The sequence below is a fragment of the Chinchilla lanigera genome, unplaced genomic scaffold (assembly GCF_000276665.1).
Source record: "Chinchilla lanigera isolate Chin_1 unplaced genomic scaffold, ChiLan1.0 scaffold00001, whole genome shotgun sequence".
In the NCBI taxonomy this organism is placed as follows: domain Eukaryota; kingdom Metazoa; phylum Chordata; class Mammalia; order Rodentia; family Chinchillidae; genus Chinchilla; species Chinchilla lanigera.
Window position 1 is genome coordinate 34,772,914 of NW_004955402.1, and position 24,580 is coordinate 34,797,493.

The 24,580-nt window shown below is 43.3% G+C and overlaps 1 pseudogene; it reads left to right on the forward strand.

Annotated features, from left to right (window-relative positions):
• Positions 1-3,412: 3,412 nt before the first annotated feature.
• LOC102029685 lies at positions 3,413-4,666 on the forward strand (annotated as a pseudogene).
• The last annotated feature ends 19,914 nt before the right edge of the window (positions 4,667-24,580 follow it).

A 24,580-nucleotide genomic window follows, 5' to 3' on the forward strand; every position in this document is an offset into this window, starting at 1 on the left:
GCTATTCATTAGTCTACTGGGAAAAAGTGTTCTTCATGCATTGGGGAGCACTGACTGTTCTTTACCCACAATACCCCAGTGGGAAGGAGAAAAAGAGCTTGCAATGTGTGAGAAGACTGCCTCAAGCTTGTGCTAGGGAGGGCTTCTTGGGAAAGTAAGGTTTTCTTTGAACTTGAAGTTCAAAGGAGGCCATACAACCTGGCCATACATGAGGAAGCCATACAACCTGTCAAGCTCCTGCTGCTTATTTCTGACCCACCCTGACTGTAGACAGGCTGGGGAGGGCATATTTTGAGGGGGTGACACTGTAAACACTGTTGAGGTTTGAACAAGCAGAGAGAAAGTAGGAAGGACAGGCAGCTCCCCTTCTGTAATATTTTTCTTGTCTTCAACCCATCCATTAATGTGCTTTGTCAGGAAGGACCTCTGTGCCAGCCCCCAAGAACCTTTAGATTCTGGAAAGGGGAGCATGTTGATGGGGCGATTTCTATTACTGGGACAGGGTGTCATGGTAAGTGGGCTGCTCCTACCACGCCTGTGTTTTCTCTCCTACTCCCCTGGCTTTGTCCTGGGCCCTCCGAGGCACCTAATGTGGATGGAGGGGTCAACTGACAAAAAGGATAAGAAATTGCCTCACTGAACACCACATACTTCTAAGGGATTGTTATAGGATTGTTTTTATTATGAAATAGAAGCTGAGTGCCAAACAGCCACTGTCAGCTGAATTCGTGGACATAATGACAGTAGACATCTGTTGTTTTCTTCTGCTCAGAGCCCTTTTCCCTTTCTTCTGGCAACAACACCTCCTACATCTTTCTTCTGGGGAAGTACAGCTCCTTAAATCCAAAACTGCTACATTGATGGGGCTGCCATGCCATTGTCTCACTGCCAGCTCATAGGGATGGGCACGGGGACCAGATTTGGCTAATCTCAGCAGCCCCCCATCCCACCTCCCCCGCACAATGATTGGTCCATGACGAAACCCTGAGGTTTTGACCTACCGAAGCATGGAGAATGTAATTTTCCTGCCTCTATGAGATGAGCTGACTTAGTCTGAACTGCTATGCAACAAAATATCTTGGAGTGGGTGACTAATAAACAACAGAAATTTATTTCTCACAGATTTTGGAATATGAGAAGGCCAAGACCAAGGTGCCATTGGATTTGATGATGTCTACTGAGGACCTGTTTTCTGGCCCATAGATGTGTCTTCACATAGTGGAAGATTGTGAAGTATGTTAGTTAAGATTCATTATAGGAGCAGATTTAATATAAAATATATGTAGAATTACACAAAGGATTTACTAAGTAGGCTTACAGGACTGGAAGTGGAAGAGCCCTAGTGGCCAGATCAAAGGTGAAAGAATGAAAACTGGCCATCTGTGTGCTGGAGGACTAGACGATCCAGTGGAAGACTGAAGGCCTGGCGTTCTCTGTAGTAGGCAGTTTGAGATTTAGAAAGTCAAGAGTCTGAGTGGAAGGCTGAAGTGTCTGTGCAGGAAGCCTGAAGGACCTGGAGACAGTGAACGTCCAGAAGCAATGACAAAAACTGGAGCTCCTCTGAAGACAAAAGGGCAAACTTCCTTATTCCTTCCCTTTTCTTCTGTCTGGGCTACAGTCCATCCACATCTAAGGTGGGTCTTCCCTCCTTAGTTTGCAGGCTACATGTTAATCATCCACAGACACACCCAGAGTGTTACTAATCTGGTAGGTGTTTTTACTCAAGTTGATATATCACAATTAACAACTACATGAAGAGTCTTTCTTGGGTCTCATTTATGAGGGCATTGATTCCATTCATTGAGGGCTCTGCTTTTATAACCGAATCAGCCCTCAAAGATCTCACCTAATCCCATCATTTTGGAGCAAGGGGAGAGTTTCAGCATATAAATGTCAGAGACAAAGATATTCAGTCGCTGCATTAGTTGTCAATAGTCTTTTGTTGCTTTTGTCCTGCCTCCCTTTGGCATTTAGAGGAAGTTTCTGCAGTAGGAAGATGAAGGCCACTTTGGGAATTGATTCTGGGAAGGAGAATCAAGAGAGAGAGTCTCTGTCATCCATTGGTGTTCCTAGTTGTGGCTGTCCCTGACACAAGAGGTGTTCCTGTGTTTTCCCGTCTCCAGAATAACATATTTCTTTTTTCTTTCAGCTGTGGCAGCTTTTAATGCAGGTTAATCCACTCATGAGTTGGAGGTGCCTGCTTATGAATATCCAACTATGTCAAGTGCAAAGACCTTATTTCTCCAAAGAGACTTGAAATGTCTCATGGATAGGACATTTGGGCTTGACTCAGGGTAATCAGCAGACAGTAAAGACATACTTACTGAATTAAAGTGAACTGAACTAATGATCTTTATGATAACTCCTTCTTCTGCATTCGGTCCTTTTCAGAGCATGGTGAAATATAAAAAATAATACAAAATAGGTATTAGGTCTGGATGAGCCAATGCATACCCCTATAATTAAATTAAGGAATAGCAAGTGTCAGTTCACATTTTTCTCTACATAAAGGGAGTTCTCTTTGCTGCAAAGACCCAAGAGGTAAAGTCTGTGATGGTTTAGGGAAAAGACAAGGAAAACTGGAATTTGTTTTTCTGTTCTGGGATCTTGTTTCAAATGTTGCTTAAGTGATTGGGTCTTATCCAGATATTGGCAACCATTTCTGGCAAGAAAGATCTCCACCAAGACAAGATGGGAATTGTAGGCTAAACCAGTTCAATGTAGAATCTAAAGATACACACAAACTATACAGAGATGTGTAGTTTTTGAGTGGAAAGGGGCACTAGCTGGGAAGCAGCCCAGCCCATCTCACTTTTTAAACTATCAAAATAAAACACAAACAGCACAAACAACATAACATGATCTTCAGCAAGAAAGTGGAGCAAGGAGCTGAAAGGGAAACAGATTAAGCAATTCAGGAGCTAAGATAATGCTTGGGAAATCTAGATTGCCTCACCCTACTGTCAAAGATTATAATTTCACTTAGAATTTTCCCAAATTTATGCTTCAGTTGAAGGTCAGTAAAATGTCTGACACAATGTAAGAATGTAAGAGTCCTTTGGTCCTGTAGAGGCTAAAGGGCCTACGACTCTGAGAACAAGAATCTGGCTACCTCACTCACTCTAGGTCTGAGCAAGAACAAAAGGAGCTGGTGGCAGGGCTGAGGAAGGAGAGGAAGCTTTGGGACATGCCCCTTTGTGAGGCTGTGGGTGCTACCTCTAGACAATTACCTGTCTAGTGATCTTATTCTCCCTCATGCACCTGTATGGAGTTGCTCTAAAGATCAGATGAAATGGATGACCATATATTTTGAACATTGTGAGTACCTATAAGAATGTAAGATCCACTGGAAGGCTGGTTTGCATTGCAATGGCAGGCCTTGCCAGGAGGCTTCACACATGAGTTTGCAGCCATGAGGGGTATGTGGTATGTGTGTGGGGGGTGCAGGGGGAGGGATGGAGGGATGGGTTAGTGGGAGTGTGGGGGGTGTGGTTGGGTGGGTGTAGTAGGCCCAGGTCCTAGTGACCCAATTAGATCTGGATTCTAATTGAGAGCCAGAGGAATGGGAGCTGCAGGAGTTAGAAATCTCAGCCTGAAGTTGGAAACCTCAGCCTGAAGCAGGGCCCTGCATCTGGGTGCTGGGGCTGTGCCCCTTGTCGCTGGGTGTCTTTCCTCCACCTCCGCAGCAGCCCTACTTTATTTTCTTTCTACCTATTGCGAGGGCCACAGGGGTGAGTGTTCAGTTTCTTAGTGATGGCAGGTCCCCTTGCTAGGGACATGATTTCATTGTCTGTTTAGAGAGTTTGGCTCCTTTCAGAGTTCTAGGTGTTCAAATTCTGGGGTGCTGGATGGAGCAGCTCTAAGCTTTCACACATGGCCGTTACCTTTGAGGACAGAGAAAAGATGCCTGGGCTGTCTGTGATTTAGCTCAAGACTCTTCACACACCCATCTTGCTTGCACAGATGGATTCTGCCATCGGTTCTCTCCCTTAGCACCCTTAACTGGCAGAAGGAAGCAATGGGATTCTTGGAAATCCAAAGGCGAGTGGAAACACTAGCCCCTCTCCCAGAACCCTGGCATGGGAAGCCAGGGACCAGATCCAATATTTACACAAAGAATTTGCAGATACCTGGTCAGTTCCCAGGTTGGCCAAAGGCTGTGATGTCAGCACCGATGTTATTCCAAGGGTTTTAAGAAGTAAATTTATATCCACTTTGAAGCAAAAACTGAAGTAAGATCAAAAAGTCCTTAAGAAGGCTGAGCCCTCCACTCCTGCAGCAGCTGCAGGGCTCTGGAGACTGTGCCAGGTCCCTCACTGCAGGGCACGCCGTATCCAGCTCTTTGCAAACACCTGGGCAAGAAGCATCATCCAATGGTCAGAGCCACAGCACAGCTTTGACAGTGCTAGAGCCCAGCACTCAGAGTACAGGTGTCCCACGGAGACAGCAAGGAAGGCATAAAGGAGCCCAGGGTCTGGGGGAGGGAAGTTTTGAGCCAGTCACTACAGCCTTGGATCATCAGAGAGCACCAAAGTCGTCCACCAGTGACAGGAAGCTGGAAGAGTGGATGGCAGATGAGCCAGGTGCCCAGAACTTCAGCAGCAAAGTAGTGCAGAGCGGGCAGCAGGTCTTTGACATCAATGGGAACTTTCTGTACAGAATTTGAACCAGGGCGTGGCTTATGGAAATGTCATGTGAAGCAGGGCTGGACAAAATAGGGAGTCGTTGGGATTTCTGCCCTTTTTTTGTTTTGTTTTGAGATAGAGTATCACTATGTACCCCAGGTTGGTCTTGAACTCAGGGCAATCCTCCTGCTTCAGTCCTGAGTGATGGAGTTGCAGACATGCACTACTAGGTCCAGCTAAAATTTCTGCATGTTTTAGTTACCTTGACACAGAAGGATGTTATGCGCCTGGAGTAAGAGCTACTTGGGTAGATGGAAGCTTGTTGGAGCACTGCCCCCACCATAACCCTGTGGCTCTTCAATACTTGTGCATCTTTTGCGTGGGCTTTCTGTGATGAACACCAGTGATGTATGTGCTGATTTAAGTTTCTGTAATATTTGTAATAATAAGTTTGGGAGGAAATGAAGTGTTTGCCTTCTGACCTCATTTCCTTCTTGATCAGTGAACACTGAGAGTTCTGGAACTGCTTAATCAATTGGTTGCTTTCCTTATGTACAAAAATAAAGTGAAACATAGCCATCAAGAAAAAAAAGACTGTAGGAACCAGTTAGGAGTGGAAGAAATAGATCCTCAAGTGAAAAGGGAAAACCACAAAGCCTGAAATAATAAGATACTAAAGATGGAACACAAAAGAGATTAAAGAACTTTAGAGGACTGGTATTGCAAATCCAGGTGCAATCCAGGTGCAATATCAGGTGCTGATCTGTTGAAATACAGATCGTTACTAGGATCCTGGCATTGCACTGTAAGTGCTGATGGCTTGGACGCGCTCTGGAGCTTGACCACCTGGAATTATCCCAGCCTTACCGCCAACTAGCCAAGTGAGGGTGGGTGGGACATTGCGCCTGTCTTTTCCTCTATTCCTTCATCTGTAAAATAGGGATAACATACCTATCTCAGAGAAGAGTTGCGAGAATTGAGTCCACATATGTAAAGTACTGGAATAGTGTCTGAGACATAGTAAGCACTCAATAAATAAGCTACCATTTATTATCCAGAGTAGTAGTTCTGGCCTTCCTAATAACTATGTATGTGATCTTAGGCAGATTACTCAGCTATCTACAGTAAGCGGCTATGTTGACTAGAAACAGTGTTCTCAGTGTCAGCACTATTGACATTTTGGACCAGTAATGCTTTGCTGTATGCTTTGTCCTATGCATTATAGGATGTGTAGTACCTTCTTGGCCTCTCCCTACTAGATGCTTGTGGTACTCTTCCTTCCCTATGGGAAAAGCAGAAAATGTCTCCAAACATTGCCAAATGTGGGTAGGTGGGGGGAGGCGAAGATACCTTCAGTTGGGAAGCACTAGACTAGAAGCAGAGTTCCTTGGCCAGAGAGCTATAGAGCTTGGGGATCCCAAGGATAAACTTTGAGAAGTCCAAAGATCCTGAGATTTTATCTCAGCCTGCTGCACAGGTGTAGTTCACCTGAGTGAACTTTCCTATTCTTACTAGTTTTAAGGCAGTGTGTGACACAAGAATTCTGAAACACTGGCCCTGAGTCTCTCCAAGCTCTGACATGAGCTATCTGGGTTCTGAGAGGAAAAGGATCTTATTATTTGTTTGTTTATTGCTTGTGTGGTTCTTGAGATTGAACTCAGAACTTTCACACTGAGATGCCTCCCCAGACCGTTTTTATCTTTTGAGGCAAGGTCCCACTAACTCTCTGTTGCCCAGGCTGGTCTCAAACTTAGGATTCTCTTGCCTCAGCCTCCCAGAGTGCTGGGATTACGATGTGTGCCACCATGCCAGGCCACGAAAGAGTTTTGGATGAGTGCTGAGTTCTGTCCACCCTGTGTTGCTCTCAGTCTTTCTCTGAGAATTTTGGATAAGTCTTTGTCCTCTGACCCTCTGCCTCACCCATGAAGCCTTTCCCTTCTCCCTGGTGCTGGTCACCTCAGGCACTTTTCCACTTTTCCTGGGAAGATTGAGTATGCTCCTCAAATAGCCAGCTGCTCCATCCCAGCTCTCTCTGGGTCTCTGTGCTGTGCAACAGTGCAGTGGATGGGTGGAGGGAGGAGGAGTGGGGGTAGGCAGACACAAGCCGATGGGCATCTCAGGACTGCGATTTCTCGGCAGTGTTGGTCATGTGCTGGCTTTGTTCCAGTCTCTTCCTTGCTATTGTTCTCATCTGTATTATCTTGGGCAGAACCAGGGTACTGAGGGCTGATCACTCCCCCGATCTGCCTAGAAACGGTAGGGCAAGGGATAAAGGAAGGCAAAGAGACACACTTTCAAAGTACATGGGGGCTGGCAGGTCAATGTCTCAGGATGGGGAGAGACAAAGACACTGAGGCAGCCACTGTTTATTGGGTGCACACAATAACCGGAGGGATTATCGGATGACTCAGAGGATGGCAGGGATCATATGCTGATGAGGATCTTAGGTGGATGATGATTATTTCAAATGAGGATTGTGAAGTGTTCTTTACAATAGTAGGTGGGAAGAGACAGCAGGTTAATGAGGAGTTTGTCCTTTCCCCCAGGTGAAACTTTTTTTTATTACTGCTCGGTTCTCAAGGAACCAGGATGTCTTCAGATGATGTAATCTTGTCCTGGAGTGTCACAGCATCATGAGGCCACTGAGGCTTCAGTTGTGACCGCAGGCACATGGAATTACGTTTCCACATACCATAGCCGGCCAGCACGGTAAGATATTACCTTTGAAGAACCATAACCACAATTTAATTATGAAGTGATTTTTTTCCCCCAAAATTATACGGAATGGCTCTGAACACCAGGGAAGCCAGCAGCTCCTTGTTCAGGGTCACTCTACCGGAGAGCTAATATTTACGCTGCTGCTGGGTATGGGATGAATCTATTGTGTTCTGGAGCCCAAGCTGTGCTCAACCCCAAGATCTCTTCACAAAATGTGAACATGTTGAATACTCAGAGTCTCTCATTAAGAACTTGGCTCATAACCAAGGAAATCTGTTCCCTTTTCAAATAGAAGCAGAATCTTCATTTAGACTGAATTAGGAGTGGGGAGAAGGGAAGGGAAGCCAAGGCATTCAAGCATTTTCTGATTGTGTCATAGTTTATATAAAATAATGGGAGAGCATGAGAACAGTAACTTCTTTGAAACACTATCAGCCTGGGCAGTTTGCCCTCTAAGGAGCTGGAAATCCAAAGGCTGCTGGTGGGATGTCTCAGCTGTCTCCTCCCACAGTAAGATTAAGGGTGGGTGGAAAGCACCTACTGTTATCAGATGTCTCTTCCTTCTCCCTTTCCTTCCACATTTGCCTTAAGGAATGGGTTGGAAAGACCGGACCCTCTCCAGTGTGAGTCTAAACTGGAACTATGTGTTCAGTGTCAGGACTGAATAAAGACAGGTGTAGACTAGAAAACCAGCTTGAGTATTCGCCTGAGTCACCTAGGATTGTGAATCCGAGGGTCAATTTTATACCAAAAGTTGGGGTTTTCTTTCCACGATGCTAATGGGCAGTGTGCTTGGGAAATGAGGGCATGGGATGATCTGGGTTTGACAAATGATAAAAAAGGAGTGATTATATGTCTCACAATTCAACTTTTCATAGTCATGAGTGAACCACTGAGAGGTTTTCACAGGCAAATTTCCTAAATGAATGTTTAAAATGATTTGTTTTTCATCTATGTTTTCCATTCTTCATCATTTGAAGAGTCAGATAGGTACCTTATGGCCCCAAAGTGTCACTGTCAGCAGCAGTATTTATCAAATTCTCAAAGTACTTGCAATCTTGATTGTCTTCCAGTATTCTGGAAAACACAGAGCTCTTGTTAAGCAATCATGGAAAGTATCTTAGTTACTTCTGTTGTTGCTGAGGCACAATATCTGACACCCGCAGTTCTAGGGAGGGTGTGTTTATTATTTTAGTTCACAGTTTGTAGAGGTTTTTGTCCATAGTCAGCTGGCTCCAAGGCAGAGGGGCAATCCAGAGGAGCAAGAGCTCATGGCATGACAGTGGGAAGAGAGAGATCAAAGGAAGAAGGAGAGAGGTGTACCCTTCAGGCCACAGCCCACCTCCTTCACCATGCTGTACCTTCCAGCATGACATTTAGATATAAATTTATCATTGGACTAGTCCACTGATTAGTATCCTGCTTACATGATTCAATCATCTTCCAAGAACTCTGCTGTGATCACATAAAGCTTTAGGGGGACATCTAGATATAAATCATAATAGGAAGACACTTATGTTTCATGAATCTCAGTTTTCTCATTTGTAAATTGGAGATAATGCCTCATTCAAAGAGTTGTTTTGACAATTAAATGACTTAGGAAAAGGATAATATTTTGTATATGATAAGTGTCCTCTGATATTAAATGTTATTACATGTGAAAATGTGGTGCCCTTGGTCCTATGAAAAACCATCACTTCTAGTAAGAGACTACTCAATCAATGACTTGAGCATTATCTAGTTTCTGTACCTTCAAAACTTCATGTACTTCTAGGCTAGATGTAAATAGTAATGAAGGAACAAATGTCCCCCTAACATAGGCTATTCCAAATCCAAATGTAATTTTAGGACATAATGAGATAGGAGAATAGGGTGTGGCAAAACTACTGGGGAAGTAGGCATGACCTGTTAATTACAAAGATCCTGGAACACATGTGCAGAACAGTTCCCAAAGCCCTGTATATAGACTTCTCATGAGCACTTGAGCAGGCTTTCAATAGGTTGGCCTAGACCTCATGTCAGCCTGAGGTGTGGGATCCTAGTAGTGCCTCTCAGGAGCTGTATGTAGAAGTTCTTGAGGGTTTCCTTGAGATTTGGACAGCATAAAGCACACAGACACCAAGAAGATCTTGTTATTGTGACCTTCTTCATGGTAGCCCACCATACTCTCTCTAGGGTGTAATTTATTTTTTTCTCCTTTTACTCAGCCCTTCACTTTTCAGAGCCAATTTCTCCCTCACTCTTTACTTGTACTTTCTCAAGCAAACTTGGCCACTGCTTTTTGCTAATTTTGTTCAAGTTTTTGTTCAAGATGAGAAGAACCTAGAATCTAACTCCAAAGGGACAGGTGAACATCCCAGAGCCTGGTCATGTTGATGAGTCACTCTTAGAAGCACACTACCTGATGACAATAACATTCCAGAAAATACTGCAGCAGAGTAAAGTGAAACTCTCTGGAAAATGTTAACTTCTGTTGTGTTAAACTAAACCCGTGAATTTCATTTGATAAAATTAGAAACATTTGGCTTACTAAGCAGCTTTATGAAGATGTAATGGTTAAAAGTGTTAAAGTCAGCAGTAATATGGACGGGCTTAGTGGAGAGTTATACATACTAGCTTGTAATTTCACAGAAGTAGCAGTCACAGGAAAACAGAACTAGATAGAGCCTTGCTACAGACTAAATGTTTGTGATCCCCAAATGTTGAAACCTAATCCCTGATGTGACAGCATTTATAAATGAAGACTTTGAGAGGTGATTAGGTCAACAATGGTAGAGCCCACATAAATGAAATTAGTGTCTGTTATGGCTTGTATCTAAATGTCCCCCGAAAGCTACATCCAGTCTTAGATGGGAAGTTTTGAAGGCAGCTGGATTAAAATGTGTGGATGTGGATTAGGGGCATGATACTAGGATTAAGAGGGTGGATAATGAAAGCCCCACCCTGGGTGTGGGTGGCATCAATAAATAGTGTTACAGCCTGGATGGAATATAAAGGAAGAGAGGAAAAGCAGCTGCTTCTGCTGCTGCTGCTGCCGCTGCTTGCTGCTTGCTACTTGCTGCCTCCTTCCCGCCCTGCCATGTAATGCTGAGTCAGTCAGGACTCTTTCATCTGCAAATGTTAGAACACTAACAAACTAGTTTCAGTTAGCCGGCCATGGTGGCACATGCCTGGAATTCTAGCTCTCTGAGAGGAGTCTGAGGCAGGAGAAGCACAAGTTTGAGCCCAGCTGGGCAGCATAACAACCTAGTGAGACCCTGTCTCAAATACATAAAAAGAGCTGGGGCCAGTATGAAGGTGCTGGTTTCTCAATCCCTGGTTGAAACAAAACTAGTTTAACTTAAAAAGTGAACTTATTGTCTCATGTAACTGCAAAGCCCAAGAATGTCACATTTCAGGCAAAGGTGGATCCACAGGTGGGATTCGTGATGCTGAGATGCTGTTTCTCCTATTCTCCTTCACCTTTGCCTGTCTTCCGTCTCATTTCCCAGTTTAGCTTTCTCATCATGAGAGCATCTCCTTCCCAAAAGCAGCTCAGCAGAAGCCCCACTGTGAGCTATGAGACCCTTCCCATCAGGGGAAGAGCAGTTCCCTCCTCAACACTTCGGGCTTCTTTGGTTCAGACATGGCATTGTAAGTTGGGCTTCCTTGCTGTCTCCTGTTCAGGCTGTTATAGCAGAACGCATAAATTAGGTGGCTTATACATAGCCACCTAGAAATAGGTTTATTTCTCACAGTTCTGAAGTCTACAAGTCCAAGTCTGGCAGTTGGCACATTCAATGTCTGGTGAGGTTCTAGGGCATTCCTGGCCTATAGATAGTTAATTTTTTACTGTAATCTCGTATGACCTAAGATCTGAAAGGTCTCTGTGTGTTCTCTTTTATAAGGGTACTAATCACATTAATGAGGGCTCCACTTTCATTACCTAATCTCCCAACTAATACCATCTCGTTGGGGGTTGACATTCCAATCTGCTACCACTATGAATTGTTGTGGGGGCAGTTTCAGGGGAGACAAGCATTTAATGCATTGCACTGACTCTTGTATAGACATCAGAGCTGAAGCACTGACCCCAAAACACAAAATACTTCCTGTGTTATGCAGATTACCCTTCTTGCATACCTCTTTCTGCTGTTGCAGAGGTGCAATTATGGCTCCTAACTAGCCCAGTTCACAACATTCACATACTTCCTGCCATCCTCATAGTCACTCATTCTCGAGCCACTCCCCTCTACATGAATTAATAAAACCCGGGTTAATCCCTGGGTCAAGGCCTTTGTTCCAGTTAAACACTGTTCTGACTGGACTTAGGACCCCCTTGGCACCCCACCATTGTAAATATGTTTTTCTGTCTTCATTCTCTTCATGGGTTGCACTGGAAGTGGTAGATTGGAATTACTTATTGGAATTCCAATAACTTTTCCCTGGGATTACAAATGTGGACTCCTCTGGACCGTGATGAGGCCAGAACTCCATAAATGGGATTGATCCTCCTTTGGCAAAGAAATTGGATGGGTAGGAGATAAGATGAGTATATGCTGAGATCATACTTAGCAGCAGGGGTGGGGAGTGAGGAGTGATATTATTTAGTGCCCATGAACAGAAACCAAAGCTCATGTTCTCATGCTGCACTACTGCAGGGATTCATTAATGGCTGCATAAACCCATACGGTTGCATGAAATAGCTAGGTCCTCCTACTGTGGAATCAGAACAATATCATCCACTTCCTTGGGTCGGGTAGGAGCATGGAAGGCCAGGCACTCAAGGGCTTGAAGAGCCAAGGGAAGAGCTGTAAGACATGTGTCCCTCTTGCTTCACCCACAAATAGCCTAGACTTGACTTGAGATTCAAGATTGAAGAAAATTTCACTCTATAACCAGTGGAACCCTGAAGACTACCAGGAAAAGTATAGGATTTGAGATGAGTGAGATTTTGTATGGGACAACAGAAGTGCTTTGGGGTTAAAGCTATGATTCACAGGCTTCTTAGCAAAACACAAGTCTTTGAAAGGTAATGAATTCAGTTGACATTTTAGGAAAACCACAACAAAACTCTGAGAACCCTCTATGAAAACAGGAGTTAACTATGGGGTTCTATCTCTGTATCCAGGATCTATCTGCCTGTGTGTGTCTTACAAGACACTGAGATTTATTTTAAGGAATTGGCTCATGTAGTGGAGCTGGATTGGTGAATTCAAAATCTGAAGGGTGGGCAGGCAGCCTGGAGACTCAGAGAACTTGCAAGTAGAGTCCAGAGTCCGTCTGTTGGCAGAATTCCTTCTTGCTCAGGGGAGGTTACTTGTTGTTCTACTAAGGCTTTCAACTGACTGGATGAGGGCTTTTTACATTATGGAGGGTAATCTGTTTTACCCATAGTCCACCAATTTGAATATTAATCTCACCAAAAAACACTCTCACAAAAACACCCAGAATATTTAACCAACAGTCTGGGCACTGTGCCCTAACGAAGTTGACACATAAAGTTAACCATCAGTTACAAAGGCAAGGCTGAGACTCACGGGTGATGAAAGAATGTAAGGCTGTGTATGGTTGGGAGTTGTGTCAGTGGCCTCCAATGGACTCATGAGGATCATGACCTCACGGTCTGTATCCCTCAATGGAGGGAGCTGGGAGCCTATTTCCTGGAGCATGACTTTAGTCATTTGCCTCTTGCATCTCCAAGTCTGAGTTCTTTCTTCCTGACTGAGGGTGGTAAAAGAAGCCTGTTTGCTCAACAGGTTGTCTATAACATTCCTGTCCCTTGCTAGAGCTTGCAAGGTAGTCCTGATGAAGTAACCTGGCTACTTGATGTCAAGTTGTCTGGAACAAATTTTCTCTGATAATGCAATGCTTGGCCATCATGCTGTACTTTTATGCTTATGTTCAGCCCAGCTATGAGCAATGTAGTCAGTGTTATGAATTTATGAATAGCCCTGGAACGGTAATTGTCCACTGCCCAGCTCCTGAGCATGGGAAAATGAGCCTCCTCTGGGACATTCTTAGCAATTCTTCTCACAGACCTGAGGATGGAAACATTGTCAGTAGATGGCAATACCATACAGACTCCTCACAAGGCTCTCATGACCTTGTAACTCCTGAACATGGCTTGGGATGACCCCAGTTCACCCCAGTGAGCCTTGGAGGCTGAGACAGGCAATTTTCCCATTAGTAAAAACATCTTCTGAGAAGAGTAAAAGCTGCATGTGAGAGGCACTGAAGTAATGAGCATCTGATCATGCCAAGAGCCAGCCAAGAGGAGAGACAAATTCAAGCTGGTGTTTTTACCAAACAGTTATTTTAGTAAACACAGAGGCTCGTCTCTGAGCTCTGTCCTTCAGTCTGAAGTTTGCGAGGCAGGGAGAGGCTCATCCACTTTCCCATCAACGTGCCCCTCCCCAAGCACAGAAAGCAGGCCTGGTATTTGCTGAGTGTATCAGTTGTACACCCCTTGTGCTCACTTCCCATTGCTTTTCTCTTTAGATCAGCATTTGCAGTACTGCATCATTGGACTTGGAAGACTGTTTTGCACACAGAGCACCAGGGAAGCAATTTTGCATCCTATACATCCTAAAGCAAAGATCCCAGATGTGCTTTTTCAATATTAGCACAAGTTGTAATTAGTCAGCTATTCCTTGCTTAAGAATATGTTGGTCAGACGAACTGAATAATGAAATCTACAAAAGAAAAGAAAAGGGCTAGATATTTATGGTTCATAAACTAAAACAGACTCAGCCAGTTTTAGTGGCGGTTTATTTGATTATAGGAAAAATATATTGGCCATGAAATGAAATGCTCTCCTTTTCCCTGGGAAATAGCATGGCTTAGAGAATTTATCCAGGCCCATCTGGATTGTTCTATTCTATGTGAACTTGATCCCTCAACTCTGTTCAGGTCCATGAGCTGAATTGTTGCAAACCTACTATTTACAGAGCACAAAGAGGAAAAAAAAAAAAAAGAGTATTTTCCTTTTTCTCATGGAGTTGATAAGATTATAAGAGATGCCAAGTGAAACAATAAATCTGACAGCAATATAAGTTCCAGGTTGAATTCATGGAGAGAGAGAGAGCGAGAGAGAGGGAGAGGCTTGCAGCTAGAAAATGCTTCATTGAAGAGATGAGTCTTAAGCTATTCTGAGGAAAGAAGCAAGACTCAGACTCAGGTGGAGCAAGTTGTGCAAGTGTGGAAGAAATATGAGTCAAGCCCAACTGGGCAACAATGAGGAGAAAAATCAGACCCAGACCTGTGTAGCAGGAGCTGTACCACAGGCTTTCTGGTGAGGTAGCAAAACCAATTTTTTTTTGAAAAAATTATTTTAAAGAGAATAGTGAAAAAAAGAACAATAGCAAAATACCTGTATCACAGACAAAAGCAAAACAAAGCAAAAACATTAAAAATGATACAGGGTTTCAAAACAAAATGATAGGAATTAACAGTGGTTGTTACATTACTTTTTATCTTCAGTGAAGTTCTTCAGATTACCAGATGTAAGAATGCAAGATTGATCAAACCATTAAAAAAATAATTTAAAAAATTAGCTGCTACTGTTCTATTTATTTGTTTTTGTTTCTCATTTACTACTCTTTTTAAAATAAAAAAAAAAATTAGAGACGATACGGAGTTTTGCTAGAGAAGATGGTAGGAATTCACCAGTGGTTATTATATTGCATATTGTTGTCTTCAAATCAGTTGCTCAGATTACCAGATATAAGCATGCAAAGTTGGTCAAAAAACATTTAAGCACTAACTGTTCCTTTCAATAAACCACCAGACATCAGCAGTACAGTTATCCCAGCTAGCCTTCTGTATACATATATATTTTTTATTTTAAAAATTAACAAAGCAACAATGAAGACAAAATCCAAACAACACAAAAACCATAAAAATGATACATGACTTCAAAACAAAGTGATCGGAGTTAACAATGGTTGCTATATTACATACTGTTATTTTCAACAAAGTTGCTCAGTCTACCAGACATAAGATGTAAGATTGATCAAACAATCAAAGACAGTAACAAGTAATTAAAAAAAAAACCTTGGAAATGATGCAGAGTTTCACCATACAAGATGGTAGGAGTTCAACAATGGTTCTTACACTGCATATTGTTGTTTTCACATCAGTCATTCTGATTACCAAATTCTTTTCTTTTTTTTTTTTTTGCCTTCCTTCTTTCTTTTTCTTCTTTCCCTCATCCCAGTTGTTCCTTCCTTTGAGCAATTTCCTTCCTTTTCATATTATCTATTACAAGTCAAAATCAAATGTTGAAAGAGGTATTTACACATGAATCCATAGTGAAACATAATAGTCCTCTTATATGTTGTTTTACTTTCCATATTTCAGGACTTAGGCCTATTGCAGTCCAAAAATATTAAGTGGAAACTTCTAGAAATAAGCAACTCACAAATTTTAAATGCTACCTTGTTTTGAATAACATGACAAAATCTTGAGCAGCCCCAATCTGTCCCACCCCTTTCTGTCTGATATGTGAATCATCCCTTTGTCTAGTGTATCCACACTGTGTATACTACCTGCCCATTAGTCTCTTACTAGCCGTTTTGGTTATAAGATTGTTGTGGTATCACGTGTGTGTGTGTTCAAGTAACTATTATTTACTTAACAATTGCTCCAATGTATAAAAGTAGTGGAGCCAAAAATGTATTGCTGTTTGTTGTCATAATTATTACATTTTATTTTTATTTATTGTTGTTTATCTCTAAAGATGCCTAATATATAAATTAAAACTTTATCATAGACATGTATGTATAGGAAAAAACATAATATGTGTACAGTATGACACTATTTGAGGTTTCAGGCATCCACTGAAGGTCTTAGAACATACCCTCTGCAGATAAGTGGGGCTATTATAAGTGAGTGATGGAATAAATGTGAGAAGAAACAAATCTTTCTTGCAGACTAATTCCAAATAACCTAAGTTAATATTCTCGTGTCCAAGAAAGAGGCTTTAATCTGCTTCTGTCCTTCCCTGCTGAGTAGGCCAGACACAGTTGATTTCAAAGGACAGAGCACTGAAAAGGACAAATAGCATCACACAGTGGAGAAATCTGGCAAACGGCACTTTAGCCAGACAGTCACAGTTGACATCACTAGTGGATATAATGATAAAATGTGATAGGGCCATTTTCCCTGCTGTGGGATTCTTTTCAAAATAACCCATCACTCTAGTTTAACTGTGGGAAAAAACAAACAAACAAACAATCTCAAACTGAGGGACATTCTACAAAATACCTAATTAGGACACTGTCAAGGTCCTGTAAAATAAGCAATCTGAGACATTGCCATGTACTAGAGGAGACTAAGACGATGTCACAACTAAATGCAGTTTGGAATCCCGGATTGGGTTCTGCAATAAATAGAATAAAAAATGCTGGTGGGAAAACTGGTGAATGAACAAAATCTGTAGTTTAGCTAAGAGTGATGGCCAGTGTAGGCTTCTTCATTTTGACAAATGTAGCCATGAATGATGATAACATTAAGAAAAGCAATGTTGGCTGTGGAATATGTGGGAACTTGCTGTGTTACAACTCTTCCGCAAATATATGATTCCAAAAAATGTTTCTTGAGAAGAAAAAATTATCCTACAGCTAAAATTTTAGTTTTTTTTTTTTAAGATTTGCAAGCCCTTCCTGTCCCTGTGGTGAGGGCATCATTGTTTGTATTATCCACTGGGTAAGCAGATGCAGACCAGTGGAGATCTTATGTGGTACAAAGGTTCAGAGACTACACTATGATCAAAGCCTGCCCCTCTCACCCACTAGCTTTGTGGTCTTGGGCAAGTTACTACATAGTCTGTCTTTGTCTCAGATTCCTCACGAGCAAAATAGAGATAATAATTGTACTTTTTTCTTGCATTATTATGAGGGATAAATAAGTTAAGACATGCAAAGTGCTTAGCATGGAGCCTCGCAAAGAGCAAACACCATCTGAATATTTGTTTTTATCATCAAAAAGTCACTAATGCTTTTACATGAAATTGCCCTTTGATCATGATGATATCTGCAAACATTTAAAATGCATGTGGCTCATGCTATGACATGCATGAATTTTGAGTGCATTATGCTAAATGAAATAAGCTAGTCACAGAAAGACAAGTAAGTCTGATTCCAATTATGTGAGGTCCCTAGGACAGCCAGATCCACAGACAGAAAATAGAATGACATTTGCCAGGGTAAGAGGAGAAAGCAATAAGAATTCAGCGTTGCATGGGGCTAGAATTTCAGTTTTACAAGATGAGAAGAGTTCTGGAGATGGACGTTGATGGTGGTTTCACAATAATGTGAATGTACTTAATGCCACTTTACTGTACACCTAAAAATGTATATAAGGAAAATTTTATGTTATGTGCATTTTACACAGTTAAAAAGGAAAAGAAACTAAAAAATAAAATATATGTGTAACATACTGTTTCTTCAGTCTGCAGCAATGAGGATGAGTCAAGGATTTGTACTCTGAAGAGTAGAACGGGGTCTACATATTGACTTTCAGGTTTTTGCAGTCAATCTTTGCCTTACCGCACTCCCTACGGGGGTCAGGGGCTGGTGTTCCCCACAACAGCATGGTAACACAGAAGGACTGACACCCTGGGTTAGGTGTCAGGTGTGCTAGGAATCAGAGAGTAGAGACCCAAGGGGAGAGGGCTGACTCTGTCATGGATACTTCCAAAGCATTGGCTCCATTCCAGACAAATAGAACCCGTGGAGTCTCCATGGATTATACAGACAGGGAGAGGATTACCAGGACTCCAGGTTACAGAATGAAGTACAGTCCCTTCTTTCCTTCTTTCCTTCTTTCCTTCCTTCCTCCCTCCCTCCCTCCCTCCTTCCCTTCATTCCTTCCTTCCTTCCTTTCTTCCTTCCTTCCTTTCTTCCTTCCTTCCTCCCGTCCTCTCTTCTTCCCTTCCCTCTCCCATCCTCCCTTTCCTTCCTCCCTTCTTCTTCTCCCTTCCCTCCCTCCTTCCTTTCTTCCTTTGTTTTTGCCAGTGAGGAGGGCATAGCCACAGGAGTCATATCATGTAATCACACTATGAGGTGAGCCAAATGCCACCAAGAACCTCGTTTGAAAAGGAATCAGCATTGCACATGAGAAAGCACAGTCTGCCCCTTGCTTCCTACTTTCACTGACTTGCTTTTTAAAGTCTCCTTCAAAGGCCTAAACTCCTGTGCCTCTTTCTGAGAAGTGTGACCTATGGAGGAGAACTGAGAACTTGAGCTCTGGAGGTAAAGGCCCAAGAGCACCTCCTGGTTCCACCATATCCTGTGTGTTTTAGAGGAAGTTACTCTGTTTTTTCGTGCCTCCCATTCCTCTCTTGAAATTATGGCTAATAAATAGTGCCTTCCTCAGAGGGTTATTTTGGAGAAAAAAAAGACATTAGAAGGCATCCTGGCAGATTAAGCATAACATAAATGTTAGTATTATTGTGATCAGGGTGTTCAATGTTGCAAAATTTTCAAGGTAAATAAAGAACTGGTTATATCCATGGACTTGTCCTACTCAAGCCAAGTCAAGTCAACTGTTGTAGGGGCTGGTAGTTGGAAGGGGCCAAAAGCCAGATTAGAGGTGAGAGTAAACATACCTGGTTTCTTCCTGTTTGTGTTTTCCTCGATAATGTTTGAGTCTTGAATGTCTCCATTAGTCTTCCTTCGAAGTTTAACTGAGGGCTACATTAGTGTCTCAGGCACACACAGACAGGAGGTTTCGGTTTTTTTTGATCATTTAAGATTCTTGGTGCAGCAAATGTTAGGCCTTCTCAGTTAGTTCTCTGACAGGGGCACAGGACCCTGAAGACCTGAACTTCACCTGGCCTCTCTTCTTGCCTCTGTGGCTGTTGGTGGGTCAACCAACAGGGTCCTTGGCATAGCCACAGGAACACTATGGAAGGTACTGATCCTTTCTCTGAGTCCTTTGGATTGGAAATTGGGAGCTATCCAGGAAGGTAAAATGAGCCAACAGAGGTGGCAAAGAGCAAAGGCGTTTCACTAATGAAAGAGAAAGAGAAAGAGGAGGCCAAGCTGTGTCCATTCCCTGCAGGCAAAGCACAGACCATTTCCAGGTCCTGGTAAGTTTTCCCTCAGAATTCCCCAAGGCTTCAGGGAAAGTGCCTCATCTTCCTTGGAGTGCTGCAGTCCCCTAGGACTGATACAACCCCTGCTTGAATGTGGTTGAGAGGAGACATGACCCCAAGAGTTTTCAGTACTGTATACAAATAAGGGAGCTGATTTTTGATAGACAAGTTCAGCTGGGGAAGGGGGCGGGCAGGTGGTAGCTTGCTTTGGGCAATGGGGTGGACCACATGGGGCAAGCTGCAGGGACAGAAAGCAGAGAGGACAGGCCTGGGTGACCAATAGGAGTCCAAAGGCGAAGGCCATGGGGGCTGATCTCTAACGCCAGCTGAACAAGCAGCAACCAGGAATAGGAAGGAGACTCCTTGGGAAGAGAGCAGCTTAGGATACTATGCCAAGAGCCTCAGCTCTTCGTGCAACCGTAAGGTAACTTAAGCCATTCCTCCACCATGAAGCCATCTGTTCTCTTAAGAGAGGAATGTATCAGGGGGAGTCTTACACGATCACGGATGCTGAGAAGTCCTACCATCTGCCATGTGTAATCTGGAAACCCAGGAAAGCCAGTGATGTAATTCAATCTGACTCTGAAGATCTGACAGCCAGAGGGGTTATAACGAATTTTCAGTTCAACGGTAAGGAGAAGATGATGGGAGATGGACCAGGTCAAGCAATGAGGCAGCAAAAACAGGAAAATTCCTTCTTCCTCTTTCTTTTCTGTTCTAGCCCTCAAGATGGCATGAAGCCCAGCCACACTGGGTGGGCCATGTACTGTACTGAAGGCCAATTACCACTCCAAATGGTAATCTTATCAAGAACACCTTCACAGAGACCCCCCGCCCCCGAATAATGTTTAATATGGTATAGAGGTAAAAGCAGAGATGGGCCTGACACTCCTAAAAAGCCAAGGGACACCAACAGTTGCCAGCAAAGCACAAGATGCTAAGGGAGAACATGGAGCAGATCCTCTCCTAGCCTTAGAAGGAGCCACCCCTGCTGACACTTTGGACTTCTAGCCTCCAGGGCTGTAAGACAATAAATTTCTGTTGTTTAAGGTTCTTTATTACAACAGCCCTAGCAAACAAATACATACACACACAAAACCGCTACATTTCCGTGTGTTCTGTAAACCAGTAACTGACCCAGGGTTCAGGACCAGAGCATCCCAAGACAGCCCTGCTGTGAGAGAGTCACAGTGAAGTCACCCAGCAAGTTGGGTGCAGTGTTGAGGGGGGACAGTGCTGGGTCCTTCACAGGGACTCCGCGGAGAAACAAGGAGCAGACCAGGGCTGCTTTCTTGTCTCAAAGTCCTTTGCTCCTTTGCCCTCCGAGACCAGCCTGCCTTTATTTAACAACATACTTTAAGGCCATAATTCTCTTTGGGTAATTATTGTTTCTGCAAAAACTCGGAAGAACTATAATGACCAACACACAGGTACCCACAGTGCCCCTCATCTGGAGAGGGGACAACTAATGTTGGATGCATATAACAGGCTCTATGAGACACCAGAACCACCCAGGGATGTCACAGGGAACAGATTTTGGGATGACAAGAACTCATTATCTGGAATGCCATTCCCCTTACTGTTAGCTATGGTGCCTGCTGCCTGTCTATTTATAAGAGCTTGTTCATTAAAAAAAAAAAAGCAGGTGGAAGTCATTGTCTATTAAGCAGAGGCTCCATGAGAATAGAGAAAGGTCACTGAGCCTTGGTATATCCTTTTGTGCCACAAACATAGCCCCTACCTGGCCTGCAGCGCTGTGGAATCTCTTAGCCCTCTGAAGACTTCTTCACAGGAAAGCTCATCACCTGTGACTATGGAGGGAATTTGTTTAAACAGCATTAAACCTAGAATTTCTTCAGCTCTAGAATTTACTCAGTCTGGAGAAGGCCTTGTGTCTTTGGGGTGAAGTTTTCCCAAAATGGTGTTTGTATTTGGGGTAGGGAGTGATATTACCAGGGAGGAAAGGGACAGGCTTAAGATGACAAGTCAAAGGATAAACTCATGCTTTCCTCACCGGCACTCTAGGGCATGTCACTATGCTTGAGTGTGTCCCAGGGTGTTGAGTTATAGTGCATGTCCAAGCTGACAGAAAATGTAGGTGTTATCAACTCTAGTTTATGTTTTCATTTTAGAGAAACTGCAGACCAAACAGGAAGGAACTTCCCAGGGGATCACTAGTTGTTTCCAGGCAATGCTAGCACTAGAATTCCAATCCTTCCAAGGCCAGGTCCCAAGCCGCTTGCCTATGCTGAGTTCCACCATTTCCATACCCCTCTCATTTGCTTGAACTTTGTCAAGGTGAAAACACTGACATCAGAGCTTCTTTATGGAAACAGAGAGAATAGGTAGCTCTGCCTGCAATTCTAGTTTAACCTTGAGCTGAACTGTGCTGCAGTTGGCCTCAGATTTCATCTATCTAATAATGTTGATTTCTCTGGGGCCAGAGAATAATAACTACTTAAAGTGCAAAGTCATATACAAGACAGTGCCACGTGCTGCCTTGTGCCTGGATTAGTCTTATCAATTATTTACTTCTGTGTGAGACACATAAGCTTATGTGATTACTCACAAAATCTCAGGTAAGGGCAGTCTTCATGTACCAGCTGTGCAGATGCTTGGGCTACTGATCTGCTCAGCGGTTTCTAGGTGTGTGTGCCTTTCATCTGAGATTGTTTTGCAGAATGGACAGGCTGCCAGGTAGATAACCTGAGGCTGACCCAAACTCCCTGCCAGAGTCCACAGTGGCTAGACTGTGTGATTGAGTCTAGTCACGTGACTTTTTTGGGCTATAGAATTCTTCTCCATACTCTGAGGTTTATGATACTTATAATCTGGCTATTGAGAGGCTCGTGTGAGGAGCCTCATAACCAATGGAGAAATGGTTGGAAAAGAGTAAGGGCCAGGAAGTGGGGTAGCCAGGCAGCTCCTTGTTCATTTCACTATTCTACTTACCATGAGATGACCTGGCTATGGGCAGAGATAAGGCCTGTCATCTCCTGCCAAGCGATACACTGCAAGTCAAAGGTTTGTTGTCATTTTCAAAATTTAGTGACGTGGTCAAGGACTGTCCCACCGGAATCCAGGTCCCTGGGCACTGGGGAAAGAAGGTTAAAGGTTCTGACCAGGACTTTCTGGTTGCCAAGGAAGGACACTGGAGCCCTTTTAATTGCTGGAGTCTGGCTGCAGAGGTCAAAACTGTCTTATTAATTTTTAATAAAGCTCAATGAGGCCTTCATCCTATCATTTCCCTTTTCATGTGTCATTAATGGCACAGAGAAAGCCCTGGAGACAAGCTCAAGGGAGGACAAGCTGGATTTGACTCCTTTTTGGTACAGGCAGACTGAAATTGGAGTGATATCAGCAGGTGGTTTAGAGGAGGGATTGAGTTTTTGTAGGGTTTGGGGGTGGGGGTTATAATCTTAAGGAATCTGAATGGAATGTGGGGTGTCAAAGTACCAAAGATGAACCAGGCAACGTGGTGGCACTTGCCTATAATCCCAGCACTCAGGAGGCTGAGGCAGGAGAATCACTGTGCATTCAAGGCCAGCCTGAGCTGCACAGTGAGATCCTGTCTCAAAAAGACAAAGCAAGAACAAAGTACCAAGGATGGTGAGTGCAGGTGTATAGAAACCGCAGGACACTCTGGCTTTGGAGATTATATGTCCAGTCCTAAATTTCTTTATGGCCATCAGTCATTTGCTGAGAGTAGCATGGTCCTTTTAGTAGGTTTCTGTTGTATGCAGAGGGGAGCATGTTTATTGTGATGGTCTTTCTCAGGTCAGGCCTGACACCTATCTACAGTGCCCCCTGGAACTACAGGAAGACCTAGAAAAAATGCTCTCAATGAACAGGCTGTGGTTCTTTGGATAGTGTTAAATTTGTGGTAAGAAGGGATATCCTGATTCTCTTCCTAGTCTTTAAAGTTAAAGTAGCGGGGCCAGGGGATAGACTGAGTGTTTCATTCCTGGCTGCTGATCAGAGTTACTCATGGAATTTGAGAAACAGTAGACTCTGAAGCCCCAAATAAACTCACTGAATGGAATATCACTTACTGATCTATCTGTTTGTTGACCCATTGTCAATGCATTCATCTGTGTACCTGGCATCCAGGGGATATTTGTTAAGCACTCGCTCTGTGTGCTGGGCACACCTGTAGCCATAGTGATGATAATAGCCGGAGAAGTTCAGGCCTGCCTGTTCCTAAGGGACCAAAGCGCTCTCCCAGATGCCCACTTAAGCACATGCTCTGGTTCCTGTAAACTTGAACATTGGCAAAGCTGACTCTGGACAAAAATTTAAAACGGTGAAACCAAGCAGGTTCTGACTGTCAGCTCCAGGAAAAGATGCATGTGCAGGGCACAAAGTACACATAGGCCATTGCCATTCTCAAGAGAAGTTTTACTTATGTTTTAGAGAGGAAGAAAGCTATCCCTGCTTTCTGCCTGGAAATGGAACAATAAGGGCAAGACTTTGCAAAGGTGAGTAGGAAATATTCTTTCGTTTGGAAAAGTACTTATATGGTAAAATTCTGGGTCAGACTTGGAAGCTTTCTTTATCAATTAGTCAATCGTGAAGATCCATCATGTTCACAGGCCCTACTAGGCGAAGTAGGGGACCCAAGAGGAGGGAAATACGAATTCAGTTCCTGCTTGGAGACAAGGTTTTCAAGGTACCACATTTTTACTGAGAGAGCAATGAAAGACAGGATATGGTCAAACACAAAGAATGCAGACAGATGGCAAGTGCTGGGGAGAGACAGAGTCTTTGGAAACTTTCCCCTGAGTAGAGGAGGCTGCCAATTATTTTTCTTGTTTCTTCTCTTTTTGGTCAGAGATCCCACACAATTACCAAAATCTCGCAATATATTCTCCCAGTTTGCATGTGGGCTCAACTAGTCTCTCTTATGTGGTTTAATAGTTCCTAGCATCAGTTTTAGAGGAAAGTGTAGCTCAGGGAAGGTATTTAACGTCTCTGAGCTTTAGCTTCCTCTGTGTAAGTATGGATAATCATACCAACTTTGCAGCGTTATAAGGCAGCATAGTAAGGTAGTGTTTATTAAAGAGACTACAGTGTCTCAGCACTCAGTAAGTACAAGGTCTGATTTTTAAAAAGTGCGTGTTTAAATTTTTAAAAATTACAATAAAAGACATATTGTCAT